Raw genomic sequence first — 25,145 nt, forward strand, 5'->3', positions numbered from 1 at the left:
TGCTCCCTGTTTTTCTTCTTCACTACAATAACCCCGGCGGCGAAGGGGAGCCATCCTGGCGACTCAAGGGGACGCAAGGATGAGAGGGTCGTGATGCGGCTTGAGGCGGCTGACGCGGACCGTGTCACGACCGAGACGGCGCTTGTCCGAGGAGGGGTTGACTGGCTCAGTGAAATAAGTGACGGGAGACGGGCGCTCGATGACGCGGTATGGCCCGTGGTACTTGGCAGCAAACTTGGGAGTGAGGCCAGGAGAGTTGAAAGGTATTCGGAGCCAGACGAGGGATCCAACGGCAAAACTCAGCACATGCTCATCGGTGTCGCGGCGATCTTTCTGGAGGGCTTGGCTGTCGGACGTGAACGAGCGGGCCAGCTGATGACACTCCTCTGCATGCTGGGCGACGTCAGAAATTGCACTGAATTCGGAGGCATCCGGGCGGTACGGTAAAATTTTGTCAAGCGTGGAGGATGGTTCACGGCCATATAAAAGAAAGAATGGTGAAAAGCCCGTCGTAGACTGTGTCGCGGTGTTATACGCATAAGTCACGAAGGGGAGCACGACGTCTCAATTGGAATGATCAGAATCAATGTACATCGACAGCATGTCACCAAGCGTGCGGTTGAAACATTCCGTGAGCCCATTCGTTTGAGGATGGTAGGCAGTTGATGTGCGATGAAGAATACGACACGAGCGGAGCAGCTCTTGTATCACATTGGACAAAAACACACGGCCTCTGTCACTCAGCAGTTCCCGTTGGGCTCCATGACGGAGTATGAAATGGCGCAATATGAAGGAAGTGACGCCACGAGCACCAGCCGCAGGGAGTGGAGCGGTTTCTGCGTATCGCGTCAGATGGTCCACCACGACATTCAGCGATTGCCAGCAACAGAGCACGGAAGCGGTCCATAAAGGTCGATTCCAATGCGTTCAAAAGGGCGGGCAGGACATGGTAAAGGCTGCAACTGACCGGGTGTATGGTTAAACGTCTTCCGTTGTTGACATGCAGAACAAGACCGTATATATTTACGGACAAATGTGTACATCCCACGCCAGTAGTAGCATTGGCGGAGCCGTTGATACGTTTTCAGCCCGCCAGCATGGGCATGTTGCGGATCAGCATGGAAGTATGCACACACATCGGCTCGCAAGTGCTTGGGTATGACCAGCAGCCATTTACGTCCGTCCTCCAGGTAGTTGTGGCGGTACAAAAGTGAATCGCGTATTGCGAAATGCTTGGCTTGTCGATGAAGGGCACGGGGTTGGCTAGCGGGTGAAGAGGCACAGAGAACATTCAAGAGGGACGCGATCCATGGGTCCTTGCACTGTTCCGAAGGCATGTCGGTGATGGTCAGAGAATCCAGGGAAAAGTCGACCGCTGAAGGAGGCCCTGCTTCGGATTTGATGGGTGAACGAGAGAGCGCATCCGCGTCAGAATGCTTGCGCCCGAATCGGTGAACGACGCGAATGTCGAATTCTTGAATACGAAGAGCCCATCGACCGAGACGACCAGAGGGATCTTTGAGGGAAGCCAGCCAGCAGAGTGCATGATGGTCGGTTACAACGTCGAAAGGCTTGCCGTACAAATAGGGGCGGAATTTTCCTAACGCCCATACAATCGCGAGGCACTCTTTTTCGGTGACCGAATAATTCGCTTCCGCCTTGGTGAGGGCGGCAGCGACCCTCTTCAAACCTGGAACTCCGAAGCCGGACGTTGCCCACCACTGCTCCGACAATGCCTGATGACGCCACCCAGGACCTCCACCACTTTGATAAGGAGATTTACTGACGGAAGCGGCAGGCAAAAAACCAGTACAGTCGCAAGAGAGCAACGGTCTCGGCACCAAGAGCTCGTGATCTGCGCTCACGCTCACGCCCTACATCTATGAGAGCGCCCCACTACTGCTTGCTCCCTGTTCTTCACTACAATAGCAATAGTGCGGGTCAAAGCCAACAGAGACGTTTTCATGGATAGTTCATACAGAGACAACTGATAATCAGATGGGTTGATATAGCAAAATGGTTAATTTTGTGGCTTTCAATATAACGAATGATTTGCCGTGGTCCCCTGAAGGTTGCCACATCGAGATTTCGCTGTACATATACATGTCGGAGGATTGCTTCCAGTCAGGAGGTAAGAGAAAACCGTGTGTCCTTTGCTATAGAAGTAATGCTAACAAGTTATATATACTAGCCCCCTAGTCTGTACTTCAAATAGATGTAGCAAGAAATCAAGGAAACAAAGGCATTTGTTCTTGTTTCCTTTCCGTTTATGCCGGAAAAGGAATTTTCACGCAAAAATAGTTTCCTCCTTTTTTTGGGGGGCACCAAAGTCAACAATGGCCATTAGCAGCTAGGTGCTACAAAAGTAATGCTGAACAAGTGATATATACTCGCCCCCTAATCTGTACTTATCTATCAAATGGGTGTGGCAAGAAATCAAGGAAACAAAGGCATCTGTACTTGTTTCCTTTCTGTTGATCCTCAATTGCTGAATTCTGACCCACCATGGTTGCTTAGTGGCTATGGTGCTGGGCTGCTAAGCACGAAGTTGCAGGATCGAATCCTGGCCATGGCGGCTGCATTACGATGGGGGCGAAATGCGAAAACATCCGTGTACTTAGATTTCGGTGCACGTTAAAGAACCCCAGGTGATCCAAATTTCCGGAGTCCCCACTACTGCGTGCCTCATAATCAGATCTTGGTTTTGGCACGTAAAACTATAATTTAATTGCTGAATTCTGAGCCCTTTGGATCCCCTTATCCTTCACGCTCATTGCATAGGCCTTGTCTATGGCTGCTTTGATGCCTTCAAGTAGCATACAAGGGTTTATTGGCCAGATGACTGCTTTGATGTTCATGTACATACTATGTGACACCTACAGTAGAAAGCTTGTTACGCATCAGTCACCATGGCCGTGAGTGGCACTGGTTAGCATCACACATGCACACGCACCCACCCAAGAATGTAGGCAGACGAAATGGCCACCGCAGCACCTTAATTGGTAAAGCCCTGTATATGTAATGCGGGAGATATGTTGGTTCAGTCCCCATCTGCAGCAAGAATTACCTTTTCATTCGCCATCATTCCCCGTTACCTTATTTCTACATTTGAATTAAGCATAATTAATTCATCGCCTATGCTTTCTTTAGCTTCATTTTCTGTTACTTTGATGTCACGAACTACCCGCCACGGTGGCTCTGTCAACTAAGGCGTTGCGCTGCTGAGCACGAGATCGTGGGACCGAATCCCGGCCGCGGCGGCCGCATTTCGATGGAGGTGAAATGCAAAAACGCCCGTGTGCGTGTGTTGTAGTGCACGTTAAAGAACCCCAGGTGGTCAAAATTAATCCGGAGCCCTCCACTACGGCGTGCCACAAAATAAGAACTGGTTTTGGAACGTAAAACTTCAGAAAGAAGATGTCATGAACTTCATATCATGGAAACATAGGACAAGACAGAAAGGAAACAACATACTTTGTATGGCTACACTGTATGGCCGAGACTAAAAAACATCGAGCCCCTTGGATCCCCTTATTCTTGTTGCTCACTGCATATTGAGGGCCTCAAATTTTTTCTTCATGCCACGATGGTTTATTGGCCAGTTGCTGGCTTCATTGTGTGTTTTTTCATATGGTTGTGACTAATGAAAAATCGAGTCCCTTGGATTCCCTTATATGCTTCTCATTAAATTTAAAACAAACTATATGACCTACCTGAACTCAAAGCAGAATAATATTTGCAAGTATGTAGTTAGTGTAAATGCAATGAGCACTTGCCTTCAAAACCCAAAGCCTCTCGCAAGCATTTCATTAGCCAGGCAACATTGCAATGCTTGGGCAAGCTGGAAAGAGAAGCACACCACTCATTTTAGCAAGCGATCTGAATTCAATATGCTACCGGTAAAACTTAGTTTATTTCTGGTGAATAGGGAAGGAGGGCTCGTCCACATATCATAAAAGACATTACATACACAATTCTTACAGACTATATTATAGGCTATCTTAAGAAACATTGAGACAGCAGGCATGAGAATTCAAGTGACTCACGAGCGAGTCATCTATTTGCAAAAATTTACACTTCCTTTTTAAGTGGTAAATTTAAACATATACTAAGACTACCACAATTCTGAGAAATGCATCCCCAAAATGTATCTGGAATACATTTGTGTTCCATGCATAATTTTCCCACTAAGCCTTCCGTGTGCATTGCGAGACAAAACTGCATGCCTTCCGTGTGCACAGCAAGACAAAACTGCATGGAACACCTGTGTGTCTCGCAGCAGATGTTCGAAATTAAGCTCTTTAAACTGGGTGTTAGTGCTGGCAATTCCTACTATACAAGCCTGTCTTGAGCACTCACTAGCCTCAATTCAACAGTTACAACCCAGTAAAAAAAAAAAAAAAACAATTGACTGACTGGCTTTTCCAATAGGGATCAACTGGAACTAATAGGAACCAATTGGAAAAGCCTTACTTCCAACTGGTTACAACTGGGTCAGAGGAGAAACCAATTGGAGTTGCCAATTAGAATGAACTGGAGCCAATTGGAACCAATTGGAAAATCCCTAGTTCCAACTGGTTATGATTGAGTCAGGGATGCAACCAATTGAGTCCAATTGAACTTTCCAGTTTGAACCAGCTACGCCAACCTTACATTCCCAACTGAGTCTAATTGGACTACCAATAAGAATTAAACTAGAATGTAACGAACTGGGAAATCATACTTCCAGTTTATGAATCAATTCAGTTTATGAATCCATTCAAAGAAACTGAAACTGACATAGAACTGAAATGGGTTGTAGCTATACATGCATGCAGTACTAAACCTATAGTAAACCTGTTTCTGACAGCTGGAATCTTATTTAGGTTTGCTTTGTGGGGTATACATGTGTATTGGTATTGCCCATTGGTGAAATTGGTCATTCGAACCAATTGGTACCCATTGGGTGCAATTGGTCACTCCAACAAAAACCAATAGGTCACATTCCAGTTGGTCCAATTGGTCCAGTTATGTACTAATTTACGATTGGAAATTTTCCAATTGGTACCAATTGGAGATTTCCCAATTGGAGTCAATTGTTTTTTTTTTTTTTTGACAGGGAACATATGTCCCATGACAGTAATTAAATTAGTACTTTAAGTAGTTGACAGTTGCCACATGATTCCAAACTTCCATTGCTCCTAATAATGCATTGCTGTAAGAATAACCTGTTTACTGTTTTTTTTTATCCAAGTTGTGTACCATTTGATGCTTGTGCGTATCACACAGGCATTCCTTTCACAGCAATGATAGTAGAAAGAGATATTTTTATTATGTCAAAGTCAAGGTCAAGAAAGGCTGAAGTGGTTTCCAGATAAACGGAGCTGAGAGCTACATCAACAAAGCAGCAATATGATTGCTGCCTTTGGCAAGAGCAAATGCTCAAATAGATGTGCAGAGTGAAAATGAGTGACAAGGAAAGAGAATTTGGAATGATTGCATCCAAGGAAGAGATGGAGTTATGAACATAGCTGCAAATGCTCAAGAGGCAATGTTTGTCACATACCGAGGAAAGGCGAGTGTGGCAAGGAGACTGGAGGATGACGTGATGTTGATGGCAAGAGAAAATGAGGCTGACCAAAGGAAAGGTAGAATGCGCTAACTAAGGGGCACCTAAAAGCCAAGATAGTTTAATGGGGTTTAGTGGCGCAAAAGCGATTTAAGGCTACGCTGCGCCAAACACCAGGGTGTTATAAACTAAAATTTAAAAACAGCAAAAGCTGTGTTGATCTATAGCTTGTCTAAAAAGCTGGTGTCTAAAAATTTAAGCACGTCAGGTAATGGTACTAGTGGATCGTCTCCTAAAGCTAAAGCAGGATGTAAAGGTATGTGTGACTTGTATAAGTTCTGCAAAAGTTTTCGTCTGTGTGTTTCAATGTGTGTACATGTCAGTAAAATTTGCATAACTGTTAGCGGTCCCTGGCACTTCCCACATGTTGGTGGGTCTTCTTTTCTAAGTAAAAAATTGTGTGTCAGGTGTGTGTGCCCAATCCGTAGTCGGCATACAACTACTTCAATGAACCGTTCCTGGTGGTTACATGACTTCCTCTCACCAAGCACGGGCAGGGACTCCGGAACCTGTCTCGCTCACAGGTCCTCTACATGACCTACTGCATGGCCAAAGAGGTGCCTGTGAGTGCCGCCAGGAATATGCATAATGGCGAGATTTCCAAGCAGACATTTACCAATTGGACTAATTACGTCCGAGAGGTGTGCTGCTCCGAGCTCCTGGAGCAGCCCCCGATGGGTGGACCTGGCGAAGAAGTCGAAGTCGACAAGTGCCTCTTGAGAGGAAAACACAGAAGTACAATCGTGGTCGCCTTATGACAGGGGACAATGTTCCGCCCCATCGGCAGAACAACTAAGGTGGCGTTAACCGTGGCCCCAGGATTTCCGGTATGGTCTGGGCGGCCACGAAAGAACTGCGACTCTTTAAAGTCGACCGCCGATACGCTGGCACTCTGGGAGCCATCATCGCTGCCAACGTTCGGCCAGGGACCACCATTGTTAGTGATGAGTGGGCGGCGTACCAGTGCGTGCAGAGCTTAGTGGACAGCCATGGTGTAAACATGAACCTGTCGCACAGGACAGTGAACTATTCCCAGTTTTTCATGGACCCCTTCACTGGCACCCACACAAAAAACATCGAAAGCGCTTGGCAGAAGGTCAAGGCCCGGCTCATAAGGGGCGGGCGGAAAATCGCGCCGGGCCTCGCGGAGTCCTACCTCGGGTGGATGTGGTGGCTGTCCAACGGGCGATAGCGCTGCCGTGACCCTTCTTGCGACTGATGGAGGCCATTGCACGGCACTATGCCATGTGAAGTGCACAGTCTCCTTCTGTGTCTTGCTCTACAAAGACAGCCAAGGATGAATGCTGCCTGCCAGCTTCTTTTTCTTCCTTTTTTTTTTTTCGGTCACGGTGCCCAATAAATGTGCTTTGGCAGAGCTTGCACAATGCTTACCACATTGTCGCTTTCACCCGAGTTCTTCGGTCTACACCCGAGTCACGGCCATGGGCATCGGCGGGGGGGGGGGGGGGGGTGCAAAAGGGGGATTTGTCCCCCCCCCCCCCCTGACAAAATCCTGCCAAGGCCCACAGAGTCGCCTATGTGCAGCTATCCGATGCTGTCATTTCGCGCCGCACACACTCCACACTCAAGGTGACCTAAGAAGAGGTTAACTTCACGCAGGTTCGCGCGCACAATATATGGATAGCCAAAAGGCCGGGCAGCTTGTGGTTCCTCTTTGCAGCAACACTCGCACATTCCCCTTAGATCTTCCAGCACAATTTTTTTTGTTTCAACAACACACAGTGACATTTAGCGGCTGTTATATCTTGTTAGTGTGTAAATATTCATATGCAACAGAGCCCCTAATATGTACGCGTATGTGCGTCAATGCGTACTGGCACTATGTATTATGTTAGTAGAGGTTGGAATGCACAACATTTTAGATGAGAGACACAGATAAGGTAGCGCGCTGAGCCTGGCTACGGCCGCGCTGGAATAGAAAGAAAAATGGCTAAGGTTTAACTCTTGCAAACCTAGTTATCACGAGCGAAAGGTCTGTTTGGCTTGGTTTTGCAAAGACTATGCACAGAGTGTTTCATTAATGCACGCTTCCAGGCTTGGTAAGCTTCTCTATAACGTGCTAATCTGGCCTCCCTTTGCTCTGGTGCTTCAGCAGCCAGCTTTGCCTTTGCTTGAGATTTCACAGCCTGCCATCTAGCGATATCTATACTGGATGACTGGATTCAGCCTGTTGCGCAGCACACGCACAGACAGCCCGGCCGGCGCCCCGTAAGACTGAGCGACTAAGCGTCAGCGAAGCAGCCGTTAAATCCTCGCCTAGACACGTGGTACCGTAGCGGCCGAGTGAGCGTAGCTACAACGCCAGCAGCTCAAAGTCACTGCGACGTAATGAATGAGTGTGTCGCGCGTGACCCCGCCTACCAATAGTTTTGGAACGCCAATGAGAGCTGCGCGTGTCTCCCGCTAGCCTCCTGAAGAGCCATCACAGCCGAACTCTGAAATCGCAGGTCGGTCTTGAAGTCCTGCACGATTTCCCTCATCAGGTGCTGGAACGGCAGTTTGCAGATCAGCAGCTCAGTAGACTTCTGGTAACGCCGCCTACCGCGCGCCTCGGCGATGGAGGGAAGAGGAGAAGGAAGAGAGGAGGAGGAGCACGGGCAAGGAGATATAGGTTACGCCAGCGAGGTTTTTACCACACTACTGAACAGAAACCTATCAGTCAGCTACAATCGAGTATCCTCAGTTCAAAGCTATCTCAGTGGCACCAGCAAGACAGCCATAAAAGGATATGAGAAAGTATTAAAAAAGTTCGAAACTTTATTGGGTATCAACCTTTCTCTAGCCCTGTTTGGCCCATGCGAGGATTTAGCGAGGATGCTTCAACGCCCAAGTTTAGCGCACTGCAGGAGCAAAAGAAGCAGCAGAGGCTCTTTGTGACTGCTTGTCAAGGCTATGGTCTGATGCCTCATTTGACGTCCTATGCTGCGGACGAACTGAAGAGCAACAGAGTTAAGTCTAAAGGACCCTCGTGTGCTCAGAGTTTCCCAGCCGCCCAGAAGGCTTCAATTCACATACAAGCCTGAGGAGCCTGTAGCGCTTGATGGCAAGTTGTCACAGAAAATTTTTTTTGCCACTATCGATCGTATTACCAGCAAGATCCGACGGCGATTTGAACAGCCTGGCAAGGAGCAGCCGATTAGCCTCGAGCGCATTTTGACTGACGCCGCTGAAGGTCGAAACTTCGCGACAAATGACCTAAATGAGCTTTTAGGAGCACACACTGCAGATTTTGACGTCAGCAGGTATTCAGCGTAGCTCGTGCTTCTCCCAACGCTCCTGCTGCAAGTGAATGCATTTTACAGATTACGCAGGGGAAGTCCGCAGATATGTGTAAGATGATGGACCGGGTTGTCTGATACCTGCTACTCGTGTTTTCTGTAACTGCATCAGCTACTTCAGGAGAGCGATCTTTCAGTGCTCTGAGGCGAGCAAAAAACGTTTTCCACAATCCAATGATGCAGAGGGGGCTGACACACCTTCTCCCTCTCCATGTGCACAAGAAGAGAGCTGTGGAACTGCACTTTAATGCCGTTATGAAGGAGTTCGTGTCTAGAACGGCAGAACAAACAGCGACCTTCGGCCTCCTTTGAACTCTCCTGCCCAACGTCCTCTTGTCATGCTGCAGCCATGAAACTCGTCAATATGCGATAATAGGTTTATACGTAGTGCCTACTTTTTTGTCTACTTGTATCACATTTGTGACCTTGTGTCAGTTCACATTTGCTTCACTGCGGAAGCGAATGCAGAAATATTAAAAATTATTTTTCGTAGCTTTCGAACCTATTTTGTCATTTGCGCGGTCTGCGCAGGTTTTCAGTACTTCTGAAACTTAACAATTTGTAAACTGTATACCAATGCAGAATAAGTGAGGATGCAAATATAAAATTTAATACGGCTAAACTGAATTAAAACAATAATAATTGATGTCATTAAAGTTATACTAATTAAAATAATAAAATGTAAGGTAAATAATAAATATTGAGAAATAAATAATAAACAACATACAAAGACGACAATACTTGCCCCCACCCCACTCCCAAAAACGTTCCGGAGTCCCCGAGTACGGGTTTAGTAAGATGTAGTTTGTTATTTGCACAGTGGTGCCATTCGTGTTGCCATTTTGATGTCAAGGCCGTCCTAATCGCACTGATACTATCTTTATATGGGAGTGTTGTGTTTTTTATGCCTTGGTACGCTGCTGTTGATGCACATCTATCAGCTGCTTCATTACCCGGCATCCCAACGTGGCTTGGGACCCAGCAGAAACTAATTGATCTCCCGTATTTGTTAAGAGTCGCCATGTTTAAAATATCCCCTAGCAGGGGTTCACACTCAGATTTCAGATGAAGAGCCTTTAGTGTACTTAAGGAATCAGTGTAGATGACTGTATTTTTGTGTTTGTCAGTGATAACCTTTTACAGCATAAACTTCAGCAGTGAAAACAGAGGCATGTTTTGGTAATCGAATACTTGCTTCCCAATTTTTTGTTACGGCCCACACACCCACGTGTTCTTTTGCTTTGGAGCCATCAGTGTAAAATTCCATGTAATCTTGATATTTATCCTGAAGAGTGCAAAATTCTTGTATAATGTGTTCGTGTGGGGTGTCTCGTTTCTTTAGGAGTGTTAATGTCCAGTCTTATTACTGTGTGAAGTCGTGCCACGGGGGCAATCGTTGTGGCTTTTTCGCAACCTGGAGGACATCATGAGGAATGTCATAATCCTGACAATATTCTTCATATCGCAGGATAAGCGGCCTAATCATGTTCGGTTTATTTGTATAGTGTAACTGAATTGCACTGTGTGACGATGTTGCAGCATATGTGTTGTGGCGATGACTGTATTCTAGTATGTAGGAAAATGTAAGTAACGCTCTGCGCTGCTGTAATGGGGGCTCATTGCAGTCTATAAACTTCGGACAGTTGATGTTCTGTATGCACCACTTGTCAGCCACAGTCCAAGGTTATGTACTGGATCCAGTCATCGAATGCAAGACTGTCTGGCTGAGCCATAAACTACACAGCCGTAGTCCAGAAGGCTACACACAACAGACCGGTAAATACGTAAGAGGCACATTCGGTCGGAACCCTAGTGTTTATGGGATAACACTTTCAGCATATTTAACGCTTTATTTGCCTTAACTTTTGTTGTCTTTATATGAGCCAAGAAGTTTAGTTTTTTATCAAAGATTACTCCCAAGAATTTATATTCTTGTTTTAGCGGCAGTGCCACGTCATTCTAGAACCGGGTCTAAGCGCAGTCCTCGTTTTTTGCGACAATAGCACTGTCAGTTTTTTCAGTAGGGAAGCGGAAGGCATTTGTGTCAGCCCGTTGTATTAGCTTATTTATTGTGATCTGGAGCTGCCTTTGACATGTTGGTAGATTTGAGGTGCTGCATGCTATTTGCAAATCGACGTATATGGAGCGCATAACAGAGGGGGGAATGACTTTGTTAACGGAGTTAATTTTTACTATAAAGAGTGTTGTGCTAAGTATGCAACCTTGTGGCACGTCGTTTTCCTGGATAAATATGCGCGAGAGCACAGTACCTAGACGGATTTGGAATGTTCTGTTGGACATGAAATCAGCGAGAGTTCAGCATTTTGCCACGGATTCCTAAAGCAGAGAGGTCACATAAGATTCCAAATCTCCAAGTGGTGTCATATGCTTTTTCTAGATCGAACCGTCAGGCAGTACTACTTGTGTAAGAATGCTTCACGTATGTCATGTTCAAGTCGGGTGAGGTGGTCAGTCGTTGAACAGCCTTTTTTATGCCCACATTGATGAAAATCAATTAGGTTCTGCATTTCAAGAATGAATGTCAATCTCACATATACAACACTTTCGTACGATTTACCTAAACAGGTTTCAAGACAATGGGTCAGAAGCTGCTTGGGGATGTGGGGGATTTACCTGCTTTTAAAAAAGGCACAACTACTGCGTTTTTCCAGTCTTTTGGCATAATTCCACACGCAAATACTATCTATCGAGAGCATCTATCGAAACTTTGGACAGGTGTACAAGCATGGAATAATGGATGCGGTCAGGACCTACTGCGTTTTTACCAACACAGAGTATCCTGTTAAGTTCCTATAAAGTGAATGGAGCATTGTATTCTTCCTTTGACGCACAAGCAGTTGGCAATATCTCCTTTTCTGCCGACAGTTTGTATTTTAAGAACCTGTTTGAATAGTTTGCCGAGCTGGAGACATTATAGAAGTGTTGCCCAAGTATATTCACTTGTTCTTGTAGTGTTGTACGAGTTCCTGAAGGTGTAATTAAGTAAGGGTATCGTGTATGATGAGTAGTCCCCTCTAAACTTCATGACCTGTTCCCACATCCTTTTGGATGTGATGGTGCTATTAATTGTAGATATGTATTTTTGCCAAGACAATTTTTCAGCTTGTCTCTGAATATATCAAGCTCTCGCTTTGGCTTGTTTGAAATTGAGGAAGTTGCTATGCATTGGGTATCTACGCAAGATTCCCCAGTCCTTATTTTGCTTCTTTTTTGCTTCTGTGCATGCATGTGTTCACCAAGGATTCAGCTTCTTTCTAACAATGCCAGAAGATTGAGGAATAGCCTTTTCAGCTGCGGCAATTATACACTCAGTAAATTTTTCATTAATTTTATAAATGCTTAGGTCTGTCGTAATAAGCTCCTCCAGCCTGGCACTTTCTGTGAAAACAGACCAGTCTGCCAGGACTAATTTCCAACGGCACCCTTTATGAAGTATAATGGGCAGCATTGGTGAGAGTTTGATTATGGCAGGTAAATGATCACAGCCATATGAGGTGTCTAGTACTTCCCATTTAAAATCAGTAAAACAAACGGTGAGCAAAAGGCTAAATCAAGGCAACGAAAATTACGGGAGTTTGGTGAAAAATGTCGGTGCACCTGAGTTCAAAAGACAAATGTTATTTGTTAAAACGAAGTCTTCGATAAGTTACCCTCTTTGGTCAGTTTTATCACAGCCCCAAAGGGTGCAGTGTGCATTAAAATCTCCTACTAAAACAAACGGCTCCGGAAACTGGTCTGTTAAACTTTCCAGGTGTCGGGTTGTGAAATGGGTATGTGATGGAATGTACAGGAAATAGATGGTGAGTTTTATAGGATAAAACGGTGACGGCTACAGCTTCGAACGGGGTATTTAGTAAAACTTTCCGTGTAGGGATGCCGCCTTGCACAACAATATCGCTGCGACTCCTCCAGATAGATGGCTGGAGTGTTCGCGGTCCTTACGCAAGACAGGGAAACCTTTAAGAAAATGTGTATTTTTGGGGCCTAGGTTTGTTTCTTGAAGGCAGAATGCTACTGGCGATAACTTATTTATTATCTCTTTGATGTCACCTAGATTGTGGATCAGGCCTCTGGAATTCCAATGAATGATGATAGCCATTTTATAGGCACTGAAAATGTTTACTTATGCATGTGAGCTTAGAATTTGTAGGTGACATGTATTAGAAAAATTTATTACTCTTAAGGGCAGTAACCGTTCAGGTTACCTGTCCCTATTTCAGCGCAGTTACAAGAAGTTTGTCCTTCTAGCTACGCTCCAGGGAGCGCGGATCTTTTAGCGTCGATGACGCCGGGGTTTTTGGGTCGACCTCCATCGCCTTCTCCAAGGCACTGGACGATCAAGAGCCAGGCGCCGAAACGCATGTCTCGGGCCTTGGAGTTCTGTTCAGCTTTGGGCCCTGCGACAATGCGGTCTGTCAGCCCGTATTTGATGTTGATGGAGCAGCACTGGCTGCTACCACCAAGGGGGTGGATGGAGTTTCTACAGGAGTACCGCGTGCGGACCCTGTAGACTCCTGAAACCGGTGTGGCGCTGCCCCCTGCCGCGCCGCACTGGCATACCTTAGTTGAGGTCAGTGCCCTAGCCTTTTCTTCGCTTCATAGAATTAGATTTTTTCTTTTATGGTGATTGCGATGATTTCTTTTTCTTGTTTCCAGTAAGGGCAGCTCCGTGAGTAAGCTGGATGGTCTCCCTTGAAATTGACACATTGTGCTGGAGCATTGCAGTTGTCAGAGGGGTGGTCATTGGCACTACACTTCACGCATGTTTCTTTACCTCTACACCATTGTGAGGCTTGCCCAAACCTCTGGCACTTGAAGCACCACCTCGGGTTCAGTATGTATGGTCAGACGTCGATTTTCAAGTATCCTGCATCGAGTGAACTAGGCACAGTACTGGTTGCAAATGTATCACATGTTTTGTGGGGATTTGTTGGTCGTTTCGTCAGATTGTTATTCTCTGTACCTTAATTATGTTTTGATCTTGGAATCCCTCAAGGAGCTCTTCGTCACTAAGGTTCAGGAAATCTTCCGATATTACTCCCCTGCTTGCGTTCAACGAGCGATGTGGAGAGATTGTCACGTTCATGTCACTGATACTGGCGAGTTCAGCGAGTTTTTTGACTTGTTCTTTCTTGGTCAGTTTGAGGAGGAGGTCTCCACTAGCCATCTTTGATGCTTTGTATTTAGGTCAAATCGTGTTTACTAGGCATTTAGATACTAGAAATTGTAAGTTTTCTTACGGTTGTGTTGTCTTCACTGTGAAGGACATGGGTAGGTGTCTTGGTTTTCTTTCAAAAAGAACTGGAAAGGTGCTTCGGTGCATGCCCTTTTTAGGGGCGATCTTTCGGGGGGGGGGGGGGGGGGGGGGCGTTTGCCATGTAAGCTTTGAGTAGTTTTGCGGCGATGGTGGCCACCCACCACCGAGCCAAACAAGGGGACGCTACTAGGTTGGAAAGATACTTGCAGACGCCAGCCATGCATCACCGCTATAATCTCATATAATATACCCAAGGTTAGATAACTACACAAAGTTAACCCTCGCTGCCTGGAAAATCAGAAGTAAAAAGGTAGTGAAGAGCGACACACTAGTGGATTCAGCGCTACTCGCTCTAAACTCTAGTGGGTCGAGCGCTCTCGCTCAGCAACGGCTCTCGTGCTGGGAAGCTGCGACTGCCCTGCCCGTCGACGTTGCGCTGCTCCGCTCCGAGCTCTTCCAAATAAACACCTTTAGAATTGGTGGAGTGTGCTGGGTACCCTCAGACAATCATCCTGGAACTTCGGTCCCGCACCCTACCATCTACCATGCCCCAAGACGCCTCCCATCAAACGCCTCCTCCCGCACCCACTGCGTGTCCCGGGGTACCTCGTCATCGCGACCCTCCTATCCACACTGGAGCGGACCACACTGACATGGACGAATGGCTCACGGCGTACGACAGGGTAAGCGCCCATAACAAGTGGGACGAAGCGGCCAAACTCAGCCATGTTCTGTTCTACCTCGCTGGAGTGGCCAGCCTGTGGTATAACATCCATGAAGGAGAGTTCCAGACATGGTCCGAATTTAAGACTTCCCTCGCCAATGTATTTGGTCGCCCTGCTGTTCGCAAGCTGCGGGCCGAGCAGAGTTGGCGAGAACGAGCTCAACAGCCAGGAGAAACATTCACCAGCTATATTGAATATGTCCTGGACCTATGCAGGAAAGTCGATTCGACCATGGTGGAGTCGATCGAATTCGCAACATCCTGAAGGGCATAGAAGACGACGCCTTTAACATGTTGCTGGCCAAAAGTCCTGGCTCTGTGGCCGAAATTATCACACTGTGCCAGAGCTATGACGAACTCCGCAGGCAGCGATCACTGGCCCGTCGATCTCTACCGCGTGACGAACACCTCGCTGGTTTGAATGCCATGTCCGACCAGACAGCTTTGTTCGCAGAAATGAATGCGTTCGTCCGCGAGAACAACTCTCGTTGATGGATTTTGCACAGCCGCAGCCGGTACACGCGCCAACGCCCGAGTTTTGCGCCTCCGCTTCGCTGCGCCATAGCGCAAGAAATAAACGACGTTTTGCCTGAACACCACCAGCATGTTCCTGCGGCGGCGCCTCACAGCTACGCCGAAGTCATGGCCAGGCCCCAACAGATACCGATGACTGTGCCACTCAGCTACGCGGAAGTCGTCACCCAGCCTCAACAACTCCCGCAACGGGGACCTCTCACGTACACCGAAGTCCTCGCTATGCCCCGACAACAGCCTACCGTGCAATCACTTAACCAGCCGCCACGTCCAACGCATCCTCCCACATGGATGGGACCTGCCGCAGCGACTCGGTGGCGTACGGTGGACAGTCGGTCTATATGTTTTGCATGCAGCTACGCAGGCCACGTCGCACGCCACTGTAGTCGGGTGCAGTCGCCTAGCACTGCACCATATGCACCAAGTCCTATGGTGGGTTCTCCGTGCCCATATTACAACGACGAACCTTGGGCTGCGTCACCACGATTCCGCCAGTCTGCCAACATCTGCCACTCACCTTCCCCACGCTGACGCTCCCCATCACCGATGCAGCCTCGTCCTGGAGCTCGGGATGAGGAAAACTAATCGTCGCAGTCCCTGAGGCAAGGGCTGCGATGTCGTCGAAACGGGAGAGTCCTCAACGTAGCCCAACCAATGTGATAGACGTATTAGTTGACGGTGTGCGCACATATGCCCTCGTGGATACTGGAGCCGCTGTAGCAGTTATGGATGCCAAGCTTTGTCGCTTCCTTCGAAAGGTCGCGACGCCTATTGCCGGATTCTCCCTCTGCACAGCAGGCGCACAGCTTATTCATCCGCTAGCGGCGTGCACCGCTTGTGTTCTCATCGAGGACGTTGTATACGCCATCGAATTTATTGTGATTTCTTCGAGTTCCCACGAAGTTATCCTGGGGTGGGACTTTCTCGCCTGCCACAATGCTGTTATTCATTGCGCACGGGCCGAACTAGAACTGTCGCCGATCTCAGATATGACGCCTGCCGATAATGCTTCTTTTGCGAACAAACTGCTTGTCAGGCACGACACCTGCGTTCCTCTCAACTCGTCAGTGATTGTCTCAATGCATTGCTGCAGCCTCTCTGACGCCGTCGCCCTACTTTCTCCGTCTGGCCGCTTTTATACTCGAAAAGGTCTGCTGCTACCTTTTGCGACTGTGAACGTCAAACAGGGCTCCACAGCAATTTTCGTCTGTAACCCCTTTTCATACCCCGTGATGCTGCTTCAAGGCGAATGTCTTGGCCATGTGGAGGTGATCGACGACGTACAAATTACGGATATTCCCGAAGCCACGTCGTGCGCCACTTACAACACGCTCGGTTCTCTCTCTACGTCCGACCCTTTGCACACAGGTGTGTTCGATTCATCTATTCCCGATGGTCTCACCCCAGCTCAGTGTTCGCAGCTTCTGCGCATCTTAGAAGAATTTCATTCTTCTTTTGATGTTGGGCAACCTTCCCTGGGCCGGACGTCTGCTGTCACGCACCATATTGACACTGACTCCCAACCGTCATTGCGGCAGCGCCCATATCGCGTCTCTGCCACAGAACGCCGGGTGATTAATGAGTAAGTGGACGATATGCTTCGCCGCGAAGTGATCCGACCCTTGAACAGTCCATGGGCATCTCCTGTCCTTGTTACGAAAAAAGACGGCTTGGTACGGTTCTGTGTGGACTATCGGCGCCTGAACAAGATCACTCACAAAGATGTATACCCGCTGCCGCGAATCGATGACGCTATCGATAGCCTACAATGAACAGAATTCTTTTCATCTCTAGATTTACGCTCCGGATATTGGCAAGTACCCATGGCTGACGTCGATAGGCCGAAGACAGCCTTTGTCACACCCGACGGCTTATACGAATTTAACGTCACGCCGTTTGGACTTTGTAATGCGCCAGCTACCTTTGAACACATGATGGACACAGTTCTGCGTGGTTTGAAGTGGCACACATGCTTATGTTATCTCGACGACGTTGTTTTTGCCTCTGACTTCACCATGCACCTTCAACACCTACGGCATGTTTTGACGTGCTTAGCAAACGCTGGCCTCCAACTGAACCTAAAGAAGTGTCGATTTGCAGCGCGGCAGCTCACGATACTAGGTTACGTCGTCTTGAAGGATGGAATCCTCCCCGATCCAGCTAAACTTCGTGCCGTCGCTGAATTCCCTAAACCGATGTCTGTCAAAGAATTGCGCAGTTTTGTAGGCTTGTGTTCCTACTTCAGGCGCTTCATTTGCAATTTCCCCGCCGTCATATCGCCCCTGACAAAGCTCCTTGGAAGCAACGGACCACTCCATTCGTGGTTGTCCGAGTGCGATGAGGCGTTCACTAAGCTCCGTCATTTGCTGACGCCTCCTCCCATTTTGTGCCACTACGACCCAACACCACCTATTGAGGTACACACAGATGCCAGCGGTGTTGGCCTCGGCGCTGTTTTAGCGCAGCGCAAAGAAGGGTTTCCTGAATATGTTGTGGCATATGCAAGCCATACGCTTACTAAAGCCGAGACCAATTACACCGTCACGAAAAAAGAATGTCTGGTAATCATCTGGGTGCTTACCAAGTTCCGGCCCTATTTGTATGGTCGCCAATTTGATGTCGTCATGGACCACCATGCACTATGCTGGCTGTTGTCATTGAAGGATCCCTCAGGCCGTCTTGCCTGCTTGGCCCTTCGCTTACAGGATTATGATATCCGCGTACTGTACTGCAACGGACGCCAGCATGCTGACGCTGACGCCCTCTCACGTTCTCCCTTGCCTGACGACAATGCCTGCTGCTCACTATCCCAGCTTGACATTTCTTTCATCGACATTGGGAGCATCGCTTCCGAGCAGCGCAAGGACCCCTTGATTGCCTCCATCATAGACTTCCTTGCTGACCCGTCATCGCCGCCAACCACTCGTGCGTTGCGCCGTCAAGCTCGCCATTTCGCCATTCACGACGACCTGCTTCACCGACGCAATTACACCTCTGACGGCCACCAGTGGTTATTAGTAGTACCTCAAAACCTGCGTTCTGAAATCTGTGCATTGTTCCACTCTGATCCACAGTGTGCACACTTGGGACTTCTCAAAACCTACCAGTGCCTCCGACAACGCTACTACTGGTGAGGAATGTACAACTACGTTCAAAAGTTTGTTCGCTCATGCCCCGACTGCCAGCACCGGAAATCTCCACCCCAGCTCTCGCCAGCTGGTCTGCAGCCTCTACCCGCCCTACCGAGCCGTTCGGGCACATTGGCATTGATTTGTATGGGCCACTATCCTTGACGTCGGCTGGTAACCGCTGGGCCATTGTGGCAGTAGATCACCTTCCACGATACGCTGAAACTGCCGCTCTCCCAGCAGCTATGGCACGCGATGTTGCCTCATTCCTACTTAGCCGGTTCATCCTGCGGCATGGTCCACCTCAAGAACTGCTCAGCGATTGCGGATGCATATTCCTGTCAGAAGTGGTTGAAGCGATTCTCAGAGTGCCACGTTGTTCATCGTACGACTACGGCATACCATTCGCAAACGAACGGCCTCACAGAACACTTAAACCGTACGCTCGGCGTCATCCTTTCAATGTACTTACATCGCCTCTGCCCACACAAACTCGAACGCCATTCTGCAATTCGTAACCTACGCGTATAATAACGCTATGCAGAGCACCACTGGATTTTCACCCTATTTCTTACTGTATGGTCGACACCCTTCACACACCATCAACTCCATTCTACCGTACCAGCCAGATGCATCCGAGTGTGTGCCTATTTCTGCCACGGTCAGGCATGCAGAAGAGTGCCGTGACCTAGCACGGGCCTTTACTTCTGATGATCAAGAGCGACAGAGGAGCACTCGCGGTGACGCCACTTCCATGGTCACCTTCGATCCGGGAGCGCTCGTGTGGCTCTCAGTCCCTTTCACTGCCCCTGGTCTCTCATGAAAACTGGTCCCAAAGTATAATGGCCCTTATCGTGTTCTCGAACGCGCATCCCCTGTGAACTACGTAATAGAACCAGTTGAGCCATCTTCAGACATGCGCCGCCATGGACGAGACATTGCCAATGTCGACCGTCTAAAGCGTTACATCGACCCGCTCATCGTGATGAGCTGTTAGGTCGCCGGACGGCTCCCTTATCGCTCCCGGGGGTGATTGTAGTGAAGAAGAGAGACACGCTAGTGGGTCGAGCGCTCTCGCTCAGCAACAGCTCTCGTGCTGGGAAGCTGTGACTGCCCTGCCCGTCGACGTTGCGCTGCTCCGAGCTCTTCCAAATAAACACCTTTAGAAAAGAAATAAGGAGAGGACAGGAAAGATTGAAAGTGGGAGAGAAAAACTAAGATCGGAGAGAAGTGCAGGAAAAGGCAACTACTGATTTTCCCCGGGTGGGTCAGTCCGGGGGTGCCGTCTACGTGAAGCGGCCACTGCTCGGCTGTCGTGGGGGTCCACATCTCGAAAGAGGGCCCAATAGAGATTTCAGCTCTTGTCTCTGGGCGCCTCTTGTCCAACCACAGATGGCCTTCTAGACGAGCATCCGCCGCGGCTGTGGGAGGCAAGTGCTTCCGCTGGGTACCTACCGGTAAAATAGGTACAAGCGCGCTCCCGGCTTGGTGCTCAGCCATTATGGGACCTCAACGCTTGGAAAGGGGTGTTTGACCTCAACCCGAAGGTGCCCCACCTCAATAGGTGCTTGGGGCGCCACATGGGAAATGACCACCATGGGAGCGGCCCAGACATCACTTTTTTTCCGTGCTCACGTTGGTTTCGACGGGAATTCAGGGCGCAGGCTCCTTTCCCAAGCGCATCACCCCTGAAGAAAGCCCAACGCCAGGCGGGGGCCTTATCGCTCCCTTATCGCTCTCAGGGGTGATTGTAGTGAAGAAGAGAGACACGTTAGTGGATTCAGCGCTACTGGCTCTAAACGCTAGTGGGTCGAGCGCTCTCGCTCAGCAACGGCTCTCGTGCTGGGAAGCTGTGACTGCCCTGCCCGTCGACGTTGCGTTGCTTCGAGCTCTTCCAAATAAACACCTTTAGAAAAGAAATAAAGAGAGGACAGGAAAGATTGAAAGTGGGAGAGAAAAACTAAGATCGGAGAGAAGTGCAGGAAAAGGCAACTACTGATTTCCCCCGGGTGGGTCAGTCCGGGGGTGCCATCTATGTGAAGCGGCGGCCAAAGATATGTGTTGCCTCCGCCGAGGGACCATGAAGGTCCAAACACCCAGCTTCGGCTTAACCCCCCAGGATCCCTTTTTCCCCGGACATGGCTAAGTCATGTATGGTAAACGCGGGAGGGTCCAACCCCCATGTGCTCGGGTCCGTGGCGTCACACACCAAACGCCTGCTTATATGCAGACGCCCTTGCAGGGAAAAGTTAAGAAAATGGAGAGAATGGAATGGACAGAGCCCTACATAGAAATGGAACAGAGCTGGAAGATTAGCATAACTAGCATGAATGAGAGAAATGTCAAAGGAGTTGACCAATTGCAACTTTGTACATACCTTCACAGGTGTCATTTTCCCCCTGAAACTTCTGGATATAAAGAATACTAGGTCAATATCAAGTGGTACATTCACCGGTCAGTGGCAGAGGAAGGCGAAAAACTCCACATGGTTTTTAGTGAATAATAAATATCAAATATAAAGGGCAGAATGTTGCAGCATAGGCATGAATTTGTGTGTCACTAGATGTACCTTCCAAAACAGACCCTATAGGATCAAACAGCTCATGAGGTGGACAAACAATTGTAGACCGAATGAAGCTTGTTTTTAACCGAATTGGCACATGTCTGACTACATGCAACCGCATCAAACTAAGAAATACTGAAAAATGTTAGATTTCTCCAGGGCAGCCACTAGCTTTCTATCAAGTTTTCGTTTTACACCACATTTGTGCTGGCTGGTGCAGAAGGCACGACACAATAAATGCATTGCATTTTTTCAATGTACAGTAAACCGACTTCTATACAGTGGCTTCAGTTCTGGTATGAAGGTCGATAAAGCTTTACTCAAGAACTATGCAAGTGGTGCTCCAAATTGAAAGAGGAGATTGTCTCTTAATTCAATCAGGCTGGTGTGCCCTTTAGTAATGTTAAAATAAGCTTTTAATGTGTAGCACTCTCCTTTACATCACAAACCATTTGTGATATCTTTTGCCAACTGTATTGGGAAATGACCACACATTTCATTTATATCAGATGTCCTCTGGGAAGGACGTGGCATAGTGAAATACAACCCAAGAATGATGTTCAAATGTACATATTAGACCTTAATTATGCTGTACATCAGTGCACTCTTTTTCCTTCATTATACAAAAATTTTACCTCCACAGGCCAAGCTGAAGCAATCAATATTTCATATTTCTCAACCCTAAATTTGTTGAAAAGTGTATGAAACATGCATTTAAGTTCATGTGGGCATCAGCTTGTTGCTTGGAAATGTTCTCCACACCGGCGAGTAACAAGTCGGCCGACTGCCTGCAACCCTGTGCTGGAACCAGCAGCTACTGGTTCCATCGCCTGTTGGTTCCAGGGTTCGTACACAATATTTGGCTGAATATTCAAGGACATTTCAAGGATTTCAAGGATGCAAAAAGGCAGAATTCAAGGAGTGTTAGCGTAATTTTCTTTCCTCACATGACTTAGGAAAGGAGCCCTATTTACGCACTAATTTCTCTTTCAAGAGCTGTTATCTCCGCTTCTTTTTCTTTGGCTGTTCGACGGAAACTGTTTGCCTTGACAAGTCAGGTTGTTTTTTGCTTCGGCGTCTCCGAAAAGCGATCCGCTGACTCCTGCAAGCACTTCAGAGTTTTTTGGAGCTTTGTCTTCTTCTCTTGCATGCTCTGTAGCTCTAGGTCGAGTGCTTTTCTCTTCAAGGTTACCTGTTGTGCTACAGCTTGCTTCTTCTGTTCGTCCATGTATAACGCATACCTATGCCTGGCTTGGCGCACTGATGACTTGTTCTTTCGACAGTGGAACGCTAAGCAGCCCACCGTGAGTTTTCACGGCCTCGCAGATGACTCGTAAGATATACGAGAGCTCTGCCATATTTTCGACCACGATCTGCTTGTTTACACTGAAACCTCTTTCTACTGAAGCCTGCCCATGGCTAAGCAAGAGAAGGACCTTCAGTACTTCCCATAACATCTAGAATGCTGGGTCATGCTTCAAAAGGCACACGAAGAGAATGTCAAGGCGTTCATGGTCTCTCTCATAGTTTTGCAGTTCATGCCGTTTTTCTTCGCAGAACTGAATGTACTGTGCACACACAATATCTCTCTTGTGCTCAGAAAGAAGCTTACTGTCAATTAAACAGTTAAGAACAACTTTCAGCTTCCCAAGGCACATTTCTGTCTTTGCCATCTCTCTGGGGTCGAAACATGACAACCCTCGAACCAGAGGGTACCTAAGAGGACTTCTCTCCATGATTTTCAGGATCATGTTCACAATGAACTTATGACACTTGCCCCTAAATTCAAAAACACACTTGGTACTCGCTTTTCCGCTCTTTAAGGTCTTCTCAGCCACACGTCCAACGTCCACCTTCTCAAGTGACGTGTAATTGGCAGTATCATGAACATCAATTCGCAGCAGTTTCGTGATGCTCGTGGCTTCTGTCAATACCGAGCGCTTCACGAATCTTGCAAGGAGGCTCCTCAAAACAGTTTAAAGCTCTTTTGCTAAAAAAAAAAAAAAAATGTCTTTGGAGAATCACTCTGAAAAACAGTCAAGAAAGGCTGCACAACCATTGCAACGTTTATGAAAAAGTTCAGTTTCACAAGTGCAAGCTGGTCCTTTAGAAAAGCACTGACGTTCTCATACGCTCTACATTTCGGCAAGGGTAGCCTATGGTCGCTCACTGCTTCGGTGTAGTGCCTCAAATGCTCCCACATAGCCAGGGCTCTCTCCAGTACTGGCACGTTCTCGACCCAACGGTGGGGTACGAAAGGAAGTGGAAACAGTTTGCTCCCTGCTTCTTCAACAAAATCTTCACGGCGGGCCGGTGCATCATAGAAGAGTGAGAATAAGCTCGACAGAAAGGTGTCAACTGGCCAGCTTGTCGCATGCATTCCTGCTTTCTAAGCATTACGCACTGTGTGCAAGCCACATGAACCAATATCCAAGCACTGAACTTGAAAGTCATTCTTCATGTGCTGCTGCAACTTGTTGAAAGGGCTCCAGTTGACATTCGGCCGGGCCGTCCATCGAGAGCTGCACAATCCTGCTCAGGGGAAAGGACGCGAGTGTTTTCGTCAACTTCTGCATAAGGTCGTCCGCTGTGCTGTGAACCATGAATGTCGAAGTCAGATATCTGGTTGTCCCCTCACAGTTATTCCACAATCTGACGTGAACATCAAGTTGTTTTCTTTGCAGATATTCATTCAAGGTTTCGTCAAAAAGCACAACAAGATTGTCAGACTTCTCCATCATTTGTTGTATTTGCGAAGTGAAAAATGGGCGCAGACCGCGGCAGGCGACGTACGCACACTTTTTCTCAGAGCAAGTGAAGCTTCTCGTGACCTCGCTATCCGGAAACATCTTTTGGAATAGCTGGGAAATGTATCCACTGGAGCTGTAGGAGTAGTGTGACAACACAACTTTTATCGTCCACAAAATCTCGGCTTCGATCACGGAATCATGCTTTCTGCAGTCTTCGTCAAGTGTCGCAGCCCGAGAGGAAGTTAATTGCCGTGCTTTCACGCTGACAAGCAGCCTCGGACGACAGATTTGCCTCTTGCATGAAACTTGCGACGGATGAGCAGCCCTCACCTGCTGCAGCTTTGGATCAGTGCTTCGTGCCTTTCTGGTGGCTCTTCAAGGCAGATTCCCCCATCGTTGCAATGTCGACCGTCTTCTGACATATTGCGCACTTTGCTCGATAAGGATCGCTTGGTTCTGGTCTCACCCAGTGACGATAGTCCGTATGTTGCAGCCACGCAGGCTGAAACTTGCACTTCCCGCCTGGCATCTTGCCAAAGTAAACACACAACGCAAACGCGAACTTCACTGAAATGGCGCGCACGAGGCCGACAGACGGACGGCCCAACTATACTATCGAAAAGACACTTACTAGTGTGCCGAGAGCGGGTGTCGCGGTAGCACCGAGTGTGATGCCTGCTGTCGCCGGCCGCTTGGTGCGCTGCACTTCGAGACTGTGCCGGACCATGCTGAGACATGGGCGGACTTCAGGCGAGACATGACGCGAGTCTCCCCATTTGCACGGCGATCTGCCTCTTATATTCTTGTCCCAATCTGTGATACGTTCGGGGTCTGCGGACGCGCTGGGTAATGAGATGAGCCGTTTCTTTCCGCGTCTCTGTCTGGGAAATCGCAGTTTCGTGACCTGTTCAAAATTTCTTTAGACAGACGAGTGCACACATAGATGCAAAACACCCACTCACGAGAAGAAAAGACTGCAACGAAAGTGGCTGCAAGGCGAGAAATGAACTACGCATTGCAATCGACGCGTAGCAATCAATGCATCGCAAATGAACGCGAGTCGAACACCGCAGGGTTTAGCATGGTACCGACAGGCATCGCCGTCTGGTGGCCAGCGGCAGCAGGCATCACTGCCCGTGCCACCGTCCCGCGTTGGAGACGCTCGGTGGACGGCACACTAGAGTATATTCTAGGCACTATACGCAAGCCGAGCGAGCGATATGCCTCGCATTGGATTGGATTTCCTATGCATATTAGTTGC

General features: G+C 48.2%; 1 protein-coding gene across 4 annotated transcripts in view; it reads right to left on the reverse strand.

Moving 5' to 3' along the window:
- LOC119436151 (trithorax group protein osa-like) overlaps positions 1 to 25,145 on the reverse strand; it is a 53,849-nt gene that overhangs the window by 4,001 nt on the left and 24,703 nt on the right. Inside the window, exon 9 of one of the 4 annotated variants that reach the window (XM_049655727.1) lies at positions 3,640 to 3,841. The exons of 1 other annotated variant lie outside the window; for it this stretch is intronic. The gene's annotated coding sequence lies outside the window, so the exon portion shown is untranslated. Of the gene's footprint in view, positions 1 to 3,639; positions 3,842 to 25,145 lie in introns of those variants that run through there. 2 more of the 4 variants (XM_049655740.1, XM_049655736.1) reach the window with 2 other exon arrangements.

This window comes from Dermacentor silvarum, chromosome 1, assembly GCF_013339745.2.
Source record: "Dermacentor silvarum isolate Dsil-2018 chromosome 1, BIME_Dsil_1.4, whole genome shotgun sequence".
Lineage (NCBI taxonomy): Eukaryota > Metazoa > Arthropoda > Arachnida > Ixodida > Ixodidae > Dermacentor > Dermacentor silvarum.